Raw genomic sequence first — 18,841 nt, forward strand, 5'->3', positions numbered from 1 at the left:
GCTGATTGTTCAAGTTCAGTAACATTATAGAAAACAGTATTGTTCTATTCATTATTTTCCTGACCTAGCAGATAATCACCTACTTCTCAGTAAATTTCCAAAAGGCATAAACATGAATTTTGCTGTGCTAGCAAATACTAGGTCAGAGAACATCTTGAAGTTTCAGAAAGCATATTGCAGTTTGAAAAGCATCTTGTAGTTTCATACAAAACTAAGCTGTACATAAAATAGAATGAAATGTGTTAACCCTTTTAGCTTCTAATAAGCACTAAACATATACATTAATACATATTTTTCTAACAATGTCATAGAGCCCAAAATTTGTTTCTACTGGTAATTTTTAGTCTAGACTCTTTAGAAAGCCATGGTGCAGTTTTTGCTTTTGTTCTCTTTTAACAGGCAGGTGCATGCAAATCAAAGATTTCAAGAAATTTGTTGTTAAAATATGCAACTGCCTCCTCTAAGGGGAGGTGTTTTAGAATAGACCAGTTACAGGAGTTAAGTTCCTGTTGGAATTTGGCAGGGTCAAAGTCTTTTTGTTTCTGACTTTTCTGAGTAAGGGTTGCTGGGGATTGGCTTTTTGCTTAACTATATAAGTGAAAATGTGGCTGCTTAGGTTATCGGGGAGGGTACCAGTGACGTACAGTTGGGAATTACTATTTACGAGTACCCAGTCGAGTATGCTTTCTTTTTGGTTAGGTTTACCTAGCTTGGTAGGGGTGGTTATGATTTGTGTAAATGCATGCAGGTTAATGTGGGTAGATGGGGATTCTGAGGAACAGGTGCCCCAGTCTATGTTAAAATCTCCAAGTAGTAGGGTTTCTTGGGGGTAATGACATGATTGCCAGTGTAGGGTGTCTTCAAGTGTGGCTATATTGTTACCTGGGGAAATATACATGCAGATGATGTTGATGCATTTACTTTTGTTAAGTTGCAATCTAATGGCAAGAATTTTGGAGTTATTAATCTGAGGTGGTTGAGTAACATCTATGGTCACATTCAACTCAGATTTTAGAGTATAGCTAGCCCACCCACCTTCCTGGAAACATGATCCAGCCTGTGTATGTTATACTGAGATGGTAACGCTTCTTTGTCAGTAGTGCTAGGTTTTAACCAGGTTTCAGATAGACAGATAATCTCAGGGGAGTGTACAGCCAGGAGTGCATGCAGTTCATGTACCTTGTTATTAATGCTTCTATTATTGAGATGACAGGCCAGGAGAGAGTTAGTTGGTCTATTGATTATAGTTTTATGGCTTAGGTTAGAAGTAGAGGGGGTGTATATATCAGAAGTGGATGGGCCAGGGTAGGGGTGAATATCACTACCGAGTATTAGGCTAGGTCTATATTTAGTGATAAGCTTCAGCAGTTTGTTTAAAAGTTTGTAGTATAGTCTAGATCTAGAGCTAATGTGCCAGTGGTTGGTATGCTGATAGAGTGAACAAGATGTTGAGTTGGACCCATTATTATTAGCATGGCTGTAGGTGGGATGCTTTACAGCTGGGGTGATAGTATGGCCTTTTGGGTACTGATAACCAGTAAGAAAATGGTTTTCCTACAAGGTGAGTAAATAAGTAACCAGCAGGATGGGTAGTAAAGAGTAGGGTAGCATTATGAGAGAAGGAGTATAGTAGTTAGGATCTGTTGTTTGTATGGCACAACAGCAGAAGATCTGATGGTAAATTTAGAGGTAATAGAGTGGGTGAAGAAAGTATGTTAGTTGAAAGTTGATATGATGTTACAACAGGGTAGAAAGAGTATGTTGGGTGAAAGCTGATAAGATGTTATAACAGGGAGTGTGGTTAAGTAACGATATGATATTTATGTCTACCTTCCATAACATCCCTCTATGTGCTTTCATTACAATACATTCTTTTGTGGCTATGCTGTATGGGACACTTGTGTTTCTAATGGAATTTCACATCTGTACTACATTGACACCTCACATTTGGACCTGCTACATTACCCTGGTTAACAAATTTATATATATTATTCACTACCTACTGATAACAAAATATATTTTCATGCTTTTTTAACAGATGAAAATGACTGGACTGAATGGGGACTCAAACCTGCTTGCTAAGTGAAAGCTGTAACTGCTACGCTATTTCACTTTAAACTGGTTTGGCCATATATTTGTATTTAGCTCATTGGGATGTGTAAGCTAGGCTGAGCATTGCTGCACAACATGCACTCCCGCTCAGTTACGCTTAAACATTATTGCAGACAAAAAAAAAATACATATGTGTTTTATTTTTATTTACTGTAGGGGTTTGCACATTGCTTTCTGCACCATTATCTGTGTATCGTTCTTACAAACTTAGAAAGTTGATCGAATAAATAGGTTTTGGATTAGCTTAATGTTTTGGTCCAATGAAGTCAGGGAGGTACACATTTTAGTAGGAACACACCAAAATATGTGAGACAACTATCTGTACACATTTCAAAAATAGTTGAGATGTAAGCTCCACGGACATACCTCTCAACTGTACAGATTTTCACAGAGTGTCCTGATTTCTGCCTCATATTTTGGTGTGTTCCTTCTGAAATCTGTACTTTTCTGGCAAATAGCTGAGGATTGCTGTCATTGATAATGACAAACATTTGAGTTTAGGACTCCACATCCTTCAGAAAATTCATGCTAAAGTTTGTAAGAGCAATATTTAAAATCTGTTCCTATTTGTGCCCCCATCATTTTAGGCTTTGTCCAGATTTTTTGCTCTAAGAGGTTGAGAGGTATGTTCACAGACACTAACAGGTGTCCGCGGACACTTTTGCTGCTTTTGTATTACCATACAGCAACTCTGGAGTGCAGGGAGCATGTATATTGTAAGAGCACTGCTATCGGACATGCCCCCTGTGCTTGAACACAGACCTGTGTCCATGCAAGAATACAGCAGTGCGCCATCATGCATATGCAAGGAGCGCTGCTGTTCTATATGGACACAGGACGCTCCATGTAAGAATAACTCTATTCTTACATGGAGCATTGCTGAATCTAGGGGTGCTGAAAGATTCAAGATTGTGTTTACAAGTACAAAATACTGAATACCAATTGAATTAATTATAAACAGTAGTTCTCAGTCTTTGACAACTGAAATCCAGCAAACTATGGCTTCATGTATACTATATCAAGTCCTCACTATCCTCTGTCTAGTGGAGCTGTTCAGGGGGCAGTCCAAAATGCTAATGAATATATATATATATATATATATATATATATATATATATATATATATATATATATGGAATTTACAAGTAGTGCCCCACACTGTTAATATGCTTACTTTAAGGCTGGTCAAGGCCATTTAAGACTGGCAAATTGGTACAACTGAGTAGCCGAAAAATGTGTATTGTTTTAATCTGCACCACTGCTGTTGTCTGAATCCAACTATTACCTAATGTGATTTATTTTAATTCAGTTCTACTAATAATTGTTGATCCTTACTGCTCTAGGGATACTGTGTTATTTTCTATTTCAGTTCAACTCATCTCCCATTTTTTCTCTTGTTCTCCAGCTTTCACCCTGACTTTCCCCTTGTGATTTCACTTGAGTGGACACCTACACCTAAACTAACATTCTACAATCTCAGCCAATTGCTCTAAGCAATTTCAACAAACCCTGCTGCCTCTACCAAGCTTCCAATAGAGGAATCCAAGGAAGTATGTGTATTTGCTGCCTAGCCTTGTAATACCATAGTCTGTCAGCCCTGCTAGGTGTTTAGTTTGCTCTCTGCCAGGAAAGCCAGCAGCCTAACCCCTCTTATTCTCCTATCCACATTCTTCCCCTTACCTAGTCCCCTGACTTCTCTCGCTCCCTTCTCCCTTCAGTCCAACCCAGACCTAGGTTAGCCCTGGTGTACTTAGGTGCAATTCTATATTTGTCCACTAGATGGCACCCTCTCTCTGCTAATATCCACTTCTACTCACATACTCTAACTTACGCTTTAAACTATAACTTTTCTTTATTCTCTTTCTCTCTGTTAACTCTAACTTCTCTTTTTTTCTCTCTCTCTCTTATTTTATTTTAGTCCATTCCAGCCCACTAATCCTAGGCCACCTCCACTTACCTTTCTGCTATTCAACTTTCCACTGATAGGTTTTCGATCCTCTCCTGATCACTTTGGTTCTTCCCACTCCGTTCGCCCTTCGGGCTCACTCCGCTCCCCTACCCTGCCCCCAAATCTCACCCGCCCCTAGTATCTCTACACTTATACCCTCATAACCACACCCCCTTTACCAACAACCTATCATAGAATCACTACCAGCCACACCCTACATCTATATCTCCACTCCCTTCAAGTACAAATCTCCTTGCACTACCACCTGCTTAATCTTCCAAAAGTTAACTCCTACGTATCCCCTTCTCCTCATATACCTACCATACATTCTTCTACCATGCCTTATCATCTCCAATATTTACTAGTACTCTCACTCATGACCACTCTTACCACTACTTATCTCTTAACCTCCTATGAACAACCCCTCTACTCTACTCTTATCATCCCTTCCAAACAAACTCTAACACCTTTTCCAGTTTTATCTACAAGCTTTCTCAATGCCATCTACAAGCCCAGTTTCTTTCAGGCTAAATATCATCGACTAATTCATATTAAATACTCAATTCTAAGCAATAGAAAATTATTTGACTACCATTGTAAACCTCCCCAATACTACAACTTTATATTACTCCACTCCTTAATAGATGGAGACATTCATCCCAACCCAGGCCCAAACTCTCCCCGATCCCACACCAACTGCAAACAATATAAAACAATCCCTTTACCATCAACCAAACCCTCCAAATCACTCTCAATAGCCCATCTAAACATACATAGTATATGCAATAAAATACCACAAATTCATGCTCTTCTGGATGTTCAGCAGTTCGACATCCTCTGCTTAAATGAAACATGGCTCAAATCCACAATAAAAGATACTGAAATTATCCCCCCAGGCTATACTATCTTTCGACAAGACCGCATAAATAAAAAAGGTGGAGGGGTAGCAATTCTTTATAAAGCAGGACTACAAATCAGCAAAATAAATCATAAACTACCCTCAGATAACAACGTAGAAATAATTATTTCTAAACTGCAGCTTAACTCCCATAAATCAATTAACATCATCTGCACCTATCTTCCCCCAGGTAAAAACACTACAATACTAGAAGACTTACTAAACTGGCTTTCTTCTAATCTCCCTCAAGAAACAATACTACTAGGAGACTTTAATATTGACTGGAATGTATGTAACAACACCAATCCATCCACCCTGATCAACCTGTATGGCTTCTCACAAGCTATAAACTCTCCAACCAGAACAAATAAACTTAATAATAAAGAAAGCATCCTGGATTGGATACTAACAAATTGTCCACATCAAAACTATACAACAGGAACCCTCCCAGACGACCTTAGTGACCACTCTCTAACATATATTATCAGACATAAAACAAGTTTAAATATCTCCACTTCAGTCAGAACTGCCCGTAGCAAAAAACACTTTGACCATGAACTATTTCTAACCGAACTTAAATAATGTAACTGGTCACCCCTTAAGTCCCTCCCTATAAATGAAGCAGTTAATTACTTCAATACCACTTTCCTAGCAACCCTAGACCATCATGCTCCAATGCGTTCCATAAGAATGAAAAATAAACCAGCCCCATGGCTCTCAAATCACAGTAAGAAACTAATCCTTAGTAGAAATAAATCATGGGCTAAATGGCGTACCACAAAGGACATGATTGATCACCAAACCTTTAGACAACAAAGAAACATAACAAAAAAAAGCTATCCTACAAGCTAAAAAGAACTTTTATATTCAACTGCAGCAATCATCCCTTCAACAACCACAAAAGTTCTGGTCTACTATTAACACACTACTATCCCCAGGCAAAGCAGCAACACATAATCCACTAGGCTCCAACCCTGACTGTCCATTACAAACAGCAAATGCCTTTAATACTTTCTTCACTACTGCTATATTAATCTAGCTAATCAACAAAACCCTGATACCTCTACTTTGCCCAGTCCAAGCTCCATTCCTCCCCCTTTTCACCTTGAACCTATACCCACCTCCTATATCTCTTCTTTACTTCAAAAATTAAAACCTACTACCCCCTCAGCTGATAAATTACCAGCAGAATACCTCAAAATAGGAGCCAAAGCCATTGCCTACCCAATCTCCATATTGATCAATAGAACCATAAAAGAAAGCACTATCCCATCTATTTGGAAAATCTCACTCATTATTCCTCTTCACAAAGGTGGTGGCTCCACTGAGTTCTCCAACTTTCGCCCCGTAGCTCTACTCTTTCCACTTGCCAAAATAATGGAGAAATGCATCCACAAACAATTAATAACCCACCTTCTCCGCTATAATCTCCTAGCTTACTGTCAACATGGTTTCCGGCCATTCCACGGTACCACCACAGCCTTGCTATCCTTTACCAACTGTATCAACACAAATCGCAACAAAAATATTCTATCCTCAGCATTCTTTGTAGACCTATCTAAAGCCTTCGACATGGTCAATCATCAACTTCTCCTCCACCTACTAAAGTCCCTCTCTCTTGATAATCCTGCTATGAACTGGTTTACATCCTACCTGGAAAACTGAAAACAAGCAGTTCTCTGGCAAAATCATCTTTCAGACCTTCTTCCCACCTCCCTAGGCGTCCCACAGGGCTCTATTTTGGGTCCACTACTGTTTTCCATTTTCATAAATGACCTTCATCTCTCTACTCCACTCTCTACCTGCATTCAATATGCTGATGACTCTACTATCATTTGTTCAGTCTCATCCCTAACTGAACTTCATTCTCTCACACAAAAAGCCTTCTCCACTATAGAACAATGGTTCTCCAACCACTGTCTACTCCTCAACCCCAAAAAACAAGCTACTACTCTTTACACCCTCTCACTTGTCTCCCCCTCTTCATTTCACACTTACATCCAACAATGGTACTGTTATCGCTCCAGACCCCACCACCAAACTCCTAGGAATTACAATTGACAATCAACTAAAGTTTGACACTCACATAAACACTACAATAAAATCTATTAACATAAAACTTGGATCACTCTATAGAATCAAACCTTTCCTGACACCAATAGCCAGAACCACCATAGCTAGAACCCATTTAATCTCCACCCTGTTATATGCTTCTCCCATATATACCAATCTTTCTAAAAATAATCTTAACAAACTAGCTAGATCATATAACAATATTGCCAGATTTGCTACAAACTCTCCACACAGGACTCATCACTGTCAGAATCTAAAACAACTAGGCTGGCTTGAATTACCTCACCTATTACAATTTAACCAACTTATAATCGCCCACAAAGCCCTGCACCAACCCAACAACACCCCAATTCTCTCTACCCTCATAAGACCATATAATAACTTGAGGAATCTGCGCTCCACTAACAAAATGTTGATTCATACATCCTTATCAAATAACTTAGCAGGTGACTCCATATTCTCTAATTCAGTTGGTAAACTATGGAATCAATTACCACAAGACCTTACAACCCTAACCTCTCTCCCACTATTTAAAACTAACCTAAAACATTTCTTCTCTAACCACTGGTTATGCTCTTGTACCAACCCTGACTAACTGTTTTTCTCTAATTATCTGATACCCTCAAAACATAATATTCTCAACCATAACTCTTCATGCAACCATTCTTCAAACTAACCTTCCTTCTTAATTCCTAACACTGTCACTCATGAGTACTACTAACCATGCTTAACCCTTCCTCTCATTTTTTTTCTCAGTCCTTTTTTAAATATTGTTAAACTGAAGATGAATTATTCCATACTAATGCCATTTTCTATTGTTTGTAATATATGTTTCTGTATGTTTTCTTAGTATGTTTTTTAGTATGTTTTTTACTATGTTTTTTAACTGGAGCTTTTCTCCCCGGGCCTCCACTGAAAATGGATATGTATCCAGTTGGACTAGCCCGGTCAACAAATGTAAAATAAATAAATAAAAAATAATGAATCCTTAGAAAACCAGATTATCACAGAGCTGTTTTTGTCTTGTGCTAACTCTACATAAGGCCATGGAATAAGCCCTTTAGCTAATGCTTTGAAGATAAATAAGAACTAATCTCACATATTAGAATACAAACGTCAGTCAAAAACTGTCTATATGAGTCCATAATACAAAATGACAAAAGAGAAAACAACTGTAACAAGCAATTTTACAATAATGTAAGATATTCTACCCAAGGACTACAGGTTTTTCAAGTAGGCCAACCTGTGTACCTGAAATTACTGGAGGAGAAAAAGTGGAAGACAGCTGGTGTTATAGTAAGAAGAATTGACAAACCAAAGTCCTACGTAGTACAAACTGAAGATGGTGCCATCGTTAGATGCAACCATCTTCCACCTGAAGAATTTATTGTTGAATGCTGAGTTCCAGAAAAATACTCTCAGATATTTGAGCCAAGGATGATAACATATTTAGCCAATTACAGTTTTACTGTTTCTTTAAAGGCTTTAATACAATCCATTATTTAAGACAAGGCTGGAAGTCCAGAGTACAAAATGTGTTCTGACAGTAAATACACCTGATTCTATCCAAACTGTTCCACTGAGAGACATTTGATAAAATTGTATTTGTTTTAGTTGTTTGCCTCACCAGTTTTCTTCTGCAGGTTCTAATTCTATTCACATTACTCAGTATTCATGGTTAGTATGTGAACTATATCTGTGTCTTGAGTGTATTAGTCCACTATTTCCACATAGATGTTGCCTTCAAACTTACACAGGTCAGCATCCATTTTTCTTCCAAGGACCTTATGGTAAAGGAGTTGATAGCTATAGTTGTCTCCTTTAGGATTTTTTTTTTGGATGGTACACATCTGGTACTTTGACACAAGCTTTGCAGTTATTTTATTAATGCTGAGCCACTGTAAAGAACTCTTGGCTATTTCATAACACTTTGTGAGACCTTGCTGTCTATCAACAATTTGCTTCAAGACTTCAACACATTGTAAAGAGGGTATAGTTATTTTTTCTCAGTACAATGGAAAAACATTTGTGCTCTGATGGTGTAGTACAGGTGCATCAAATGCTTGGTCTGAGTCCATCAGTTAGGATCATCATCATCATCATCAGCCCCCTTTTTTCCCATTTTTCTACATGGGGTCGGGGTATCATGTTAACTGTCTCCAACTCTCTCGTTTCAGTGCCACACTCCTGCCTTCTTTAACACTCATGCCTGACTGTCGCAGATCTTCTTTCACACAATCCATCCACCTCTTTGCTGGGTGTCCTCACTTTCTTTTACATTCTTCCTGTCTGTCCCAAATCTTCCTCACCAGATTGTCTTCTGCTTTTCTACACGTGCCCAAACCATAGTAATCTGTTCTCTTTGATATTTTCTGCAATTGTAACTACTTTGGCTTCTGCTCTTGTATCCTCATTTCTTCATCTGTCCCACAGTGTGCATCCTACCACCTTTCTCAGGCACTTTATTTCCATCTCCTCTAGCTTCTTCAACTGTTCTGCCTTTACTGCCCAGGTTTCTGTACTGTAGAACTGGTTACACCACTGTCTTGTACACCTTACTTTTCAGCTTCTTTGACAGTCTTCTGTCATAGACTACACCTGATACTCTATGCAATTGGCTGTAGCCCCTCTGATTCTAGCTTTGACCTCTTCATTCAGACTATTCTCCTCAACTGTAGCCCCTCTGATTCTAGCTTTGACCTCTTTATTCAGACTACCCTTCTCCTCAACTACCCCGCCCAGATACTTGAAGCTGTTTACCTGTTCCACTATCATCTGCTCTATCTCTATTCTCAGCGTCTTCTGATTTCCCCAATCTGCTGCCATTATCACCATCTTATCTGTGCTTAGTTTCATCCCATGTGCCTTCAGATTTTGCATTTCATTCGCCTTTGCTGAAGTTCTGGCTCAGAGTCTGCCTATACTGCCACATCATCTGCATACAGCAGCTTTGTTAATACCTCTTCTCCAACCTGTTTGCTAATGTAGTCCATCACCAGTATGAACAGCAGTGGGTTCAGAGTTGAACGTTGATATACACCCACTCCCACTGGGAACTCCTTCGTACTTGAGTCAATGGGTCCTTGTACATAGCCTGCACTAATTCTACCAATGTTTTTATGACTTCAAACCACAGTACTACCCAGATCAGCTTTCTTGGGAACTTTCTATATGCTTTCTCCAAGTCTAGGAATGCCCAGTTGGACTCTCTCCTCATCTCTAGCTTCTTCTCAAGTATCTGTCTCAATGCAAACATCGGGTCAATTGTGCTGCATCCTGATCTGAATCCAAAATGCTCATCTCCCATCTTGCTTTCTACTACTCTGTGTTTCTGTTTATCAATCACCCTCTCCAGAACTTTCATACAGTGTGATAGAAGTTTGATGCCTCTGTACTGCCCACAGTCATGGGTGTCCCCTTTGTTCTTGTTCACTGGCATGAGTATGCTTATTCTCCAGGATACGCCTTTCTCTCCACACTGCTATTAGTATCCTCAGGAGCCATTCTCCCCTATCTCAACCAGCAACTTTATCATATCTGCTGTGACCTCATCTGAGCCTGCTGCTTTCCCTGACTTCATCATAGTGTTTTTGGAACAGTACAGCTTCTGTGGGGTTTTCTTCATTCAAAAGCTGCTGGAAATACTCCTTCCACTGGTGAGTAGGTTGTTGCTGGCATTTCTTATGAAGGATGTCTGACTGATCATTCTGTCTTTGCCTTGCAACCTGATATAGTTTCTTTGTGCCTCTTACTGAGTCACTTTCCAGAAGATGATACAGTGCCTCCGATTTCTTAGATTCTTTGTTAGCCAACCAGTAGTCCTTCCTAGTCAGTCTTCACCCACTTCTTGCTGCACTCCTTCTTTCTTTTGATGACTTCCTGGACTTCCACCTCCTGATTTCCTTTTATTTCCATATCTGGCTCAGCCACATATATTTTCTGTAGTCTTGACACATACTGTTTTTAGGTGCTGCCATTCTCTGGCTGCCATGAGTCTGTCGTTAATTCTGAGGATATCTGAAGCCTCTCTCTCACCACAGTTCCTACACCATTTCTAGCCTGAGTAGTAGACTCTGGATTTTACACCGTCGGGTGGCTAGCCCTGCCATGGCACACAGTCTGTGGTCTGTGTTCTCATATCTTGAAAGGGATACTGCACACCACAGTAGATGTTGAAAGCTGATGGTCTGTACAAATCTTCCCCCTATAGGACACCATGTAGAGTCTGTGCTGCTGCCCACAGCTCCATTCATTGATGAGTTTGAGATGGAAACACTCAGCATGTTTTTTTTTGACATGGGAGAAACCCCACAAAGACACAGGGAGAACATGCAAACTCCAAACAGGCATTGGTCAGAGGTCAGGATCGAACCTTGCATCTTGTGCATGGGAGGCAAAGACCTTAACCACTAAGCCATCTGGTCTCATCAGTTAGGAAATCCCTCATATTTTTCATGACTTTTCGCAGATGACTGTTATTACTGGCAGTCTGTTTCAACTATTCTAACCTTGTTGTAATAACTGGTCTAGTTGTCATAATGATCTGCACCTAGGTAATAATGCCTTCATACCTTCATTGGTATCTGACAGTGTCTTGTCATATTTATAACAGATTACTGGATAACACTTCAGCCACAGTTAATTGCTTTCCAAGCACATGTGTTACTCTGGCACTGAAACACCTTAGTTATATAAATAATCTTTGACATCTGGATGGTAATTTTTCAAACTGTAGTAAATAATAAATGGAATTAATGGCTTGTAGACAGCCTGACATTGTAAACCCTCTAGTCCCGGTGAGTATATAGAGAACTTCTCACATACCCACACAATCACAGGGTACTGTCTCTGTTTATGAATGTTTCTGTTCAGGATCAGTTAGCATTCTGGAACAATGTGCAAGTAGTAGTGATTCTTGTCCCTCCCTCTAGAGTAATATACCTCTGGCACAGTAGCTATTCCACCTGGGCAGTAAGATATACCACCTGGGTGGTGGCTACCTGCATTAGCACTAACAACAGTTTCTTCAGAAATATCATAGTCTGCATGCACAGAAGACATTTTTAGCACTTCTTTCACTTTGCTGAAGGCTTGGATTTGAAACTATTCTTATGATCTGGTGTGACAAAGGAAAATACTGCCAGCCCAGCAAACTGGAATTTTGTAAATAATTATATGGCATCTGTGAATATTAATATGATTTATATAGACGTGTGACAAAAGGAGATACTGCTAGCAGAGCTATCTGGAATTTTGTAAATAATCATATGTTATTTGTGAATATCAACATGATTCATATGCTTGTCTTACAAATATATTAGAACTGTATATTATGTGAATATTAAACTGCTGGTACAGAAGTGTGTGTTGAACAGAGTTTGTACAGTGCTGAGCCTGGATTTGTGAGCATAGCATGCCCTGCTGGGTTAGAGCAGAAATCTATATAAACTATTGTACATGTGTAAATGTATATGTTTTTACAGTGGGAACTAGAACAGAGAGGGTTAACTTGCAAAACTTCAAGAAAACAGTTGAAATTAAATTGTTTTATGATTGTGCTATAAAAGTTAGCTTCAATGCAGCAAGGAGACAGGATGTCTAGCACTAGGGTGCCTTCTGCATTGTTTTGTAAGTGTTCTATTGTTTTATGTCTTCCAGCAGTTTCAAAGATCTGAGAGATATGTATTTTTCACTGGAAGATGCTAAAATGTTGGTAGTTTCTGATAATGGGGGTTTAGCTTGGGAACTAAACTCAGGTGAGAAAAAGTGATGTCATCCAAGCTAACCCAGCAGTAATATTTGATATTAATTTAAGAAATCTCTGAGAGAGAGAGAGAGAGAGGCATTGTGTATTTTGTATTTGACCTAACAAGGACATCGACTCACCACTTCTGCCTGCTTGTTGTTCTATAAGTAAGTTTTTAGGGCACAGTAACTCTTTGAGATTCAGATAGGAATACAGTAAAGTATAGCTTAGATGTTTTCTTTATTTATTTGAGACTGCTCTGCAATGTCCTTTTAAATATTTCCTGTGATTTTAAACTCTGATGTAACTGATTACTTACTGAGTATTATCTTGTTCTTTTATTATTTATTATTAAATATATTTAAGCCTATTATTGTGGTTGATATTTTTGAGACATATTTAAGCTCTTAGAGTACTTACATATCTATTTGGTGATACTGTACAGGCCACTCCTAATAGCCTGGCACTTGGTCAAACTACCATTTGGATTAGTAGTAACGCTACACAGTAGGAGTGGCCACCCGTTGCTAAGGGCCTTAAAGTAGCTGATAAGGGCTTCTGGTGACAGTGGTAACTGCCTTATAGTCTGGGCAGGAGGGGGTATAGCTAGTAAACCTGTGCCAGCCTTTCCCAGGTGTGTGTGTGTGTGTGTGTGTGTGTGTGTGTGTGTGTGTGTGTGTGTGTGTGTGTGTGTGTGTGTGTAAACAAATCGCCAAGAGCATGTGTGTCAGCTACTTGGGACACGAAGCACTGGTTGGACAGAGAGGGTGCTGTAGGACTTGATTTGGAGCTCTGGCTAAGGACTCTGTTCTATAGCTGTGCTAGTGGGGAGTCTTATTGGCGATCTGGAGAAAGAGGAAGAAACCAGCCCCAGACTGACTGCGGTCTCTGTGTGCTCTTAAGGCAAATTGCACTTTACTGGGTGTGTACTTGTAATCCTCCCAGTGTGTACATCTCCCATTGTTGCCAGTGGTGGTGATTGAGCTTCCTTGATTACTAGACCAGTGCTGGGGCATCACACCTGGGTATATCTTTCTGTAGTAAGTTTGTCAGTGGGAATGGCAAAGTAGACAGAGCTGATATGAATTTGCCCAAGAAGCTTATATATATTATATATATGACATAGGTCAGTTATACAGATTGGACTCCTTAGATCTGTTATTGCTATGGCCTTGCTTTCATCTGGCCTGATTCTGATTCTAAAACCACTTATGCTCTGATTAAAATATTGAACAACTAACTGTCTGAAACAGCATTTGCCATTATCTAGTTTCATATTTGAATTTTTAATTGCTTGGAGCATTGCCTTCAATCGCAAAACATGTGCATCTTTTGCAGAAATAAACACTAGCACATCCTCCATGACAACAGCAACACTTTCATGTTATGTCAACGGATTACTCATTACACATTTAAATAAGTTTGGTACTGGCATTATGCCAAATGGCAGTCTCTTATCATAACACCTTCCACCTGGAATAGTAAAGGTTACCAGATTTTGGTTATTTTTCTCTAGAGATATTCACCAAAGCTTACTTAAACAATCTAATGTGGCAAACTGACATCCACTGCAGTTTCTTCTAGGGTTCATAGGTTCATAGGTTCATACTAGGCTATCTGCCCGAGGGCATTTACAAGCCTAGCCCATAGTTTTAATGGCTTCATGCCCCCTTAGTATATGGGAACTATACCCATTATTTTGCTGTGCCTCTGTTGAGCAGTGACACTGAGGTAATCATCCATTGGTCAAGATTTCTCTTGAACAAGGCCAGCCATATACCGGATTTTATTCCACAGCATAGAGTCTTTGGGTGATGAATCTATCCCTCCAGCAGATCCTATAAATAGCCGTGTCGAGGTTTAAGTCTCCCGCCTTGTGACTCTGGCGGATTAGATCTGTTTTTGAGGTGAAGCATATTCATCAAATCTGGGTTTGACATGGCCTTGTATGTTAGGCAAAGGTCACCTCTGAGCAAGCGGTAAGCGACTGAATAGAGCTGGAGTTCTTTCAGTCGGGCAGCATAGGACAGATGTTTGAGACCCTTTATCCTTTTGGTGAGGAACTTTTGTGGCCTCTCCAGCTGCTGCAGGTTGGTGTTGGTTGAAAGAACCTTTTTTTAAAAAATTGCACCATTAAAGTTTTTTAAATCAGGATGTATACATATAGTATTTCCATTGTTTTAGTGACTGAGGCCACTGATATATACTATTCAGTCAATTTAGTCATCTTTTGTCACACTAAGTGTTTGCATTTATTTTAGCTCTGTTTCTATTTTGGATAGTATCAGAAATGACAGTCTTCTTTAGAAGAGTGTCTCCCTACTTATGTTGTTGTTTAACTACTACAATATTCAAATATTTTAACTTTTTATTAAAGATGTTCTCCCCGTAAGACCTAGCTAACAACTTGCCTGTGTGGGAAGCATGAAACACCTGCTGATGCATTTAGTATGAAAATACAGTAGCCTGTATATTAATGTAGTTAGTAAGGCATTGTGAATTCATTCATGTCATAGCAGTGGTATTCAGCTCAATGAAAATTTTCAGTAGACCATCCTTATCAGCCGAATAAAATGCAAAAAACATAATTTGGTATTTTATATGGTAATGAGGTCATGGCCAATTTTAGGATTTGTTACTTACACTTGCATCAGAAAGTGACTGATAAACAGACCAACTTAACCAAATATATTCATATTCATTTTGTTTGTTCTGGCAGTTATCCCAATGTGGATGCTTAGCAGATTATTTATGTTATGGACCATCTAGCATATAAATTCAGAACTTATATTTGTGCTCCACTAAGAAATTGCTAGAAATCCTAAATGCACGTGTTTGTTTGCAAAGCTACATGCTTCTTTTTCTGCTTCATGCCATTATGGATGCTGTGAGATGCTTCTTTAAGCAGCATGTGCTATAGTAACAGTGGCCCTGTATCAATCTTAAAATTTACTAGGATTCCACAAATCAGAAATTGCACTTGTCTCTCACATTTGATGTTTAGCATAGCAGTCACTGAATTCAGGAACATGGTTTCTGAACAGTCACCTTTTGACTAATTCAGCTTTAAAAACAACAGCAAGTGATCCATTTTGTTACATTTCTTACACATGTTGCCATGTGCAATACCAGTTCTGATTTGGCATGACAACAGTTATATAGAGAGTTTTTGTCAGTCTTGCATTCACTTTGTTTTTCATGCTTGTTTACTTTGATCAGTATCATGTTTTTTATTGAACTTGGCATTTTCTCTGTGTTTTACATCAGACGCATTATTTGCAGTATTCATACTAGCATTTTGCCTCTTTACTAGTCCAGCTTATGCAGTATCTGTACTAGCTTCTCTAAAATGAAATGTCCTTCTAACTTTAACATTTGAGACCCTTCAGTATCAGCAAGTCCAATCACAAGTCTGTCTCTAATTTGTACATCAGTTTTATCAAACCCACAGATCTCAGCCCATTCATACAAGTGCCTAACAAAATCTTCAACACTTTCTCTATTTGCTTGAGCACATCTATGAAAGGATACGCTTTCATGTATAATATTTTTTCTGGTACAAAATGTTCCTTGAGCTTACTCATTTTTGACTCATATGAAACACTGGCTCCCAGAAAATGAAAATTAACTGTATATTTCCTACATTGCCTTACCTACGTCATATAATAAAATGCCTTCCTGGATTTCTTCCCTCCCTTTATCTAGTTTTACTGCAATCTGAAAATATGCAAACCTCTATCTCAACTATGGACAGACAAATGTCTTTGTGAAATGGAATGACTTTGGTGGGTTAAATGTGACCACTTTTTGTGAAGACCTGGTTGTCTATGGCTAACATGCTGATATTTGGTATAACAACCACTATTTGAGTTAATAGCAGTTACTTTTTGGTAGCATTCACTCGACTCATTCATATGTTCCAAAATGACTTTTTTGGTATTTCTTTTCAGAAATATCCAAGGTCTGATTCCATATTACAATCTGCACCTATGATTACCCATTCACCTTCATTGGTAGTGTAACCACTGTCAGGAAACACCAGCATCTGACGTAAGTACCAACTTTTATGGCACACAAAATGACAGCACAGCAAGAAGGTTGTTGATAGCTTTATCTCTCTTCATGAGATCAAGACCAGCTGACAAACTGGAGTCTAGGCATTGTGAGATACCTGACTCCTTAAAACTACAGTAATACATTAGATATCCACAGCATATACAGTTACGGAGTAATGTCCACTTTTTTCACCACAGACTACTTAATAAAAATATTTTCCTATATATCATTGAGGCACCTTCAACATTTGTTGGTTGCACTGAGGAAAATGTTCTTGATCTTTTTTAACATGAGGGTCTAGACCAAAACACCCAAACTCACTTAATCTAAGTTCAATACATCTAAGAACCAGATATGGAACATAGTTATATGGGGCCCAAGGCAGAGTAATGGATCAGTCCCCTCCCCTCCCTGCAGCCATTCCAATGTCCCATTACTTGGCTATTTCTCCTAAGTTACCATAAACACTGCTCAAACCTGTCAGTTTGCATACTGTTTTATTCTTTACTTCTACAATGAATACAGCTCTTTGGATTTAATTTAAAACTTTTATTTAAAATGTTATAGCACAGACACTGATGGCCATTTGCTAAACAAAACAATGCAGTCTCACAGTGAAAACTGACTTGGCATGAGCAAAAGTAAACTTCTTTGCTCTTGAAATTCACATTAATTGAAAAAGCACTGAAACCCACATTCATAGAAAATGCATATGGCCAGTAGCAGATTAAGTGTACCTTTGGGCTGTTTTCAAACTATAGGCCCCTTGCACACATTTTTAGGACTATGCATAAATGCAAGTGTTGTTTGATTCCCTTTCCTGACTGTATTACATTATCTCTCTCTCTTTGCCATTTATGCACCTATGTGGTACACTGGGCAATGAGCACCTTTCAGTGTTTGTTGCTTCTGTAGCAGACATAGGTTTTATGGGCTTAGGGTGCTAGCGCAAGGCCCAACTTTGCACAGAGGGTGCACCACACACATTCACACACACACACACACTTACCACCCTGGGGGCAATTTATAGTGTCCAACCCTCCTACTGCATTACTGGGCCACCCGTATTATATTATATTCCATGTTTAATACATCATCATGTTAATGTGCGTTTATTTTATAGTTGTAAAGATTCTTCCAGTAAATAGCACAACAAAAGTAAACCAACAGAGACAAAACATCCATTTCAGCACATTTCAACCATATTAAAAAGGCCACTCACTTTGCTGTTACTATAATCCACCAATATCAGTCAATGCATGCAATCTCTGCAGAAGTAAAAGTCATCTGAATAATTAATTAAAGAGATCTCTAACTAACGGAGGACAGTTTTAGTTGTGGCCAAGTGGTTAAGGTGAAGATGTTGCTGCTGCCAAACAACTTTGCATTTCAGTGCTCCATCATCAAATTCAGTGCCTACTGCCCTTTCAGAAAAAAAATGCCTATTTTACATTAAAAAATTGTGTGCTGGTCATATACAGACCAACAACAGGTATATAATTAATAGGCATCTCATCCAAAGGAGGTCACACCCAGGAGTGTAGCACCCCCACCACTCCTTATGCTGAACAATAGTGTCAGCAGTCAATCTATCTGGGGTGAGACGAAAACACACAGCCTTCTTCACCAAAAGCAGGTGTGCTACCTGTTTCACCACTGGCAATGAATGACAGCTATGAAACTATATGACTGACATCGAGAGACTGCAATTGTCAGTGATTTACAGAAAGAAAAACAAAATATTTTAAAAAAAATGAAAAAGATGTGGAGGTTTAAGGCACTTGCTTATCAATACCTAATGTTCAGGGTTTGACCAAGTCATTTAGCTAGACAACCCAACCTAACTGGGACATTACATCTTCATTTGTAGAGTGTTAAGATCTGTTACTTTCTCACTCTGTATTGTACAAACACAGCTCCTGGTATTTCTCTCGCTATGTAGCTAAAATCTTTTACTTGGCTGCTCTAGTCCTTAAAAATCCTATGCATTTCTTATGGTGACATTAGG

Source organism: Protopterus annectens, chromosome 1.part0 (genome assembly GCF_019279795.1).
Source record: "Protopterus annectens isolate FY-2018-M chromosome 1.part0, PAN1.0, whole genome shotgun sequence".
Taxonomy (NCBI): Eukaryota; Metazoa; Chordata; order Ceratodontiformes; family Protopteridae; genus Protopterus; species Protopterus annectens.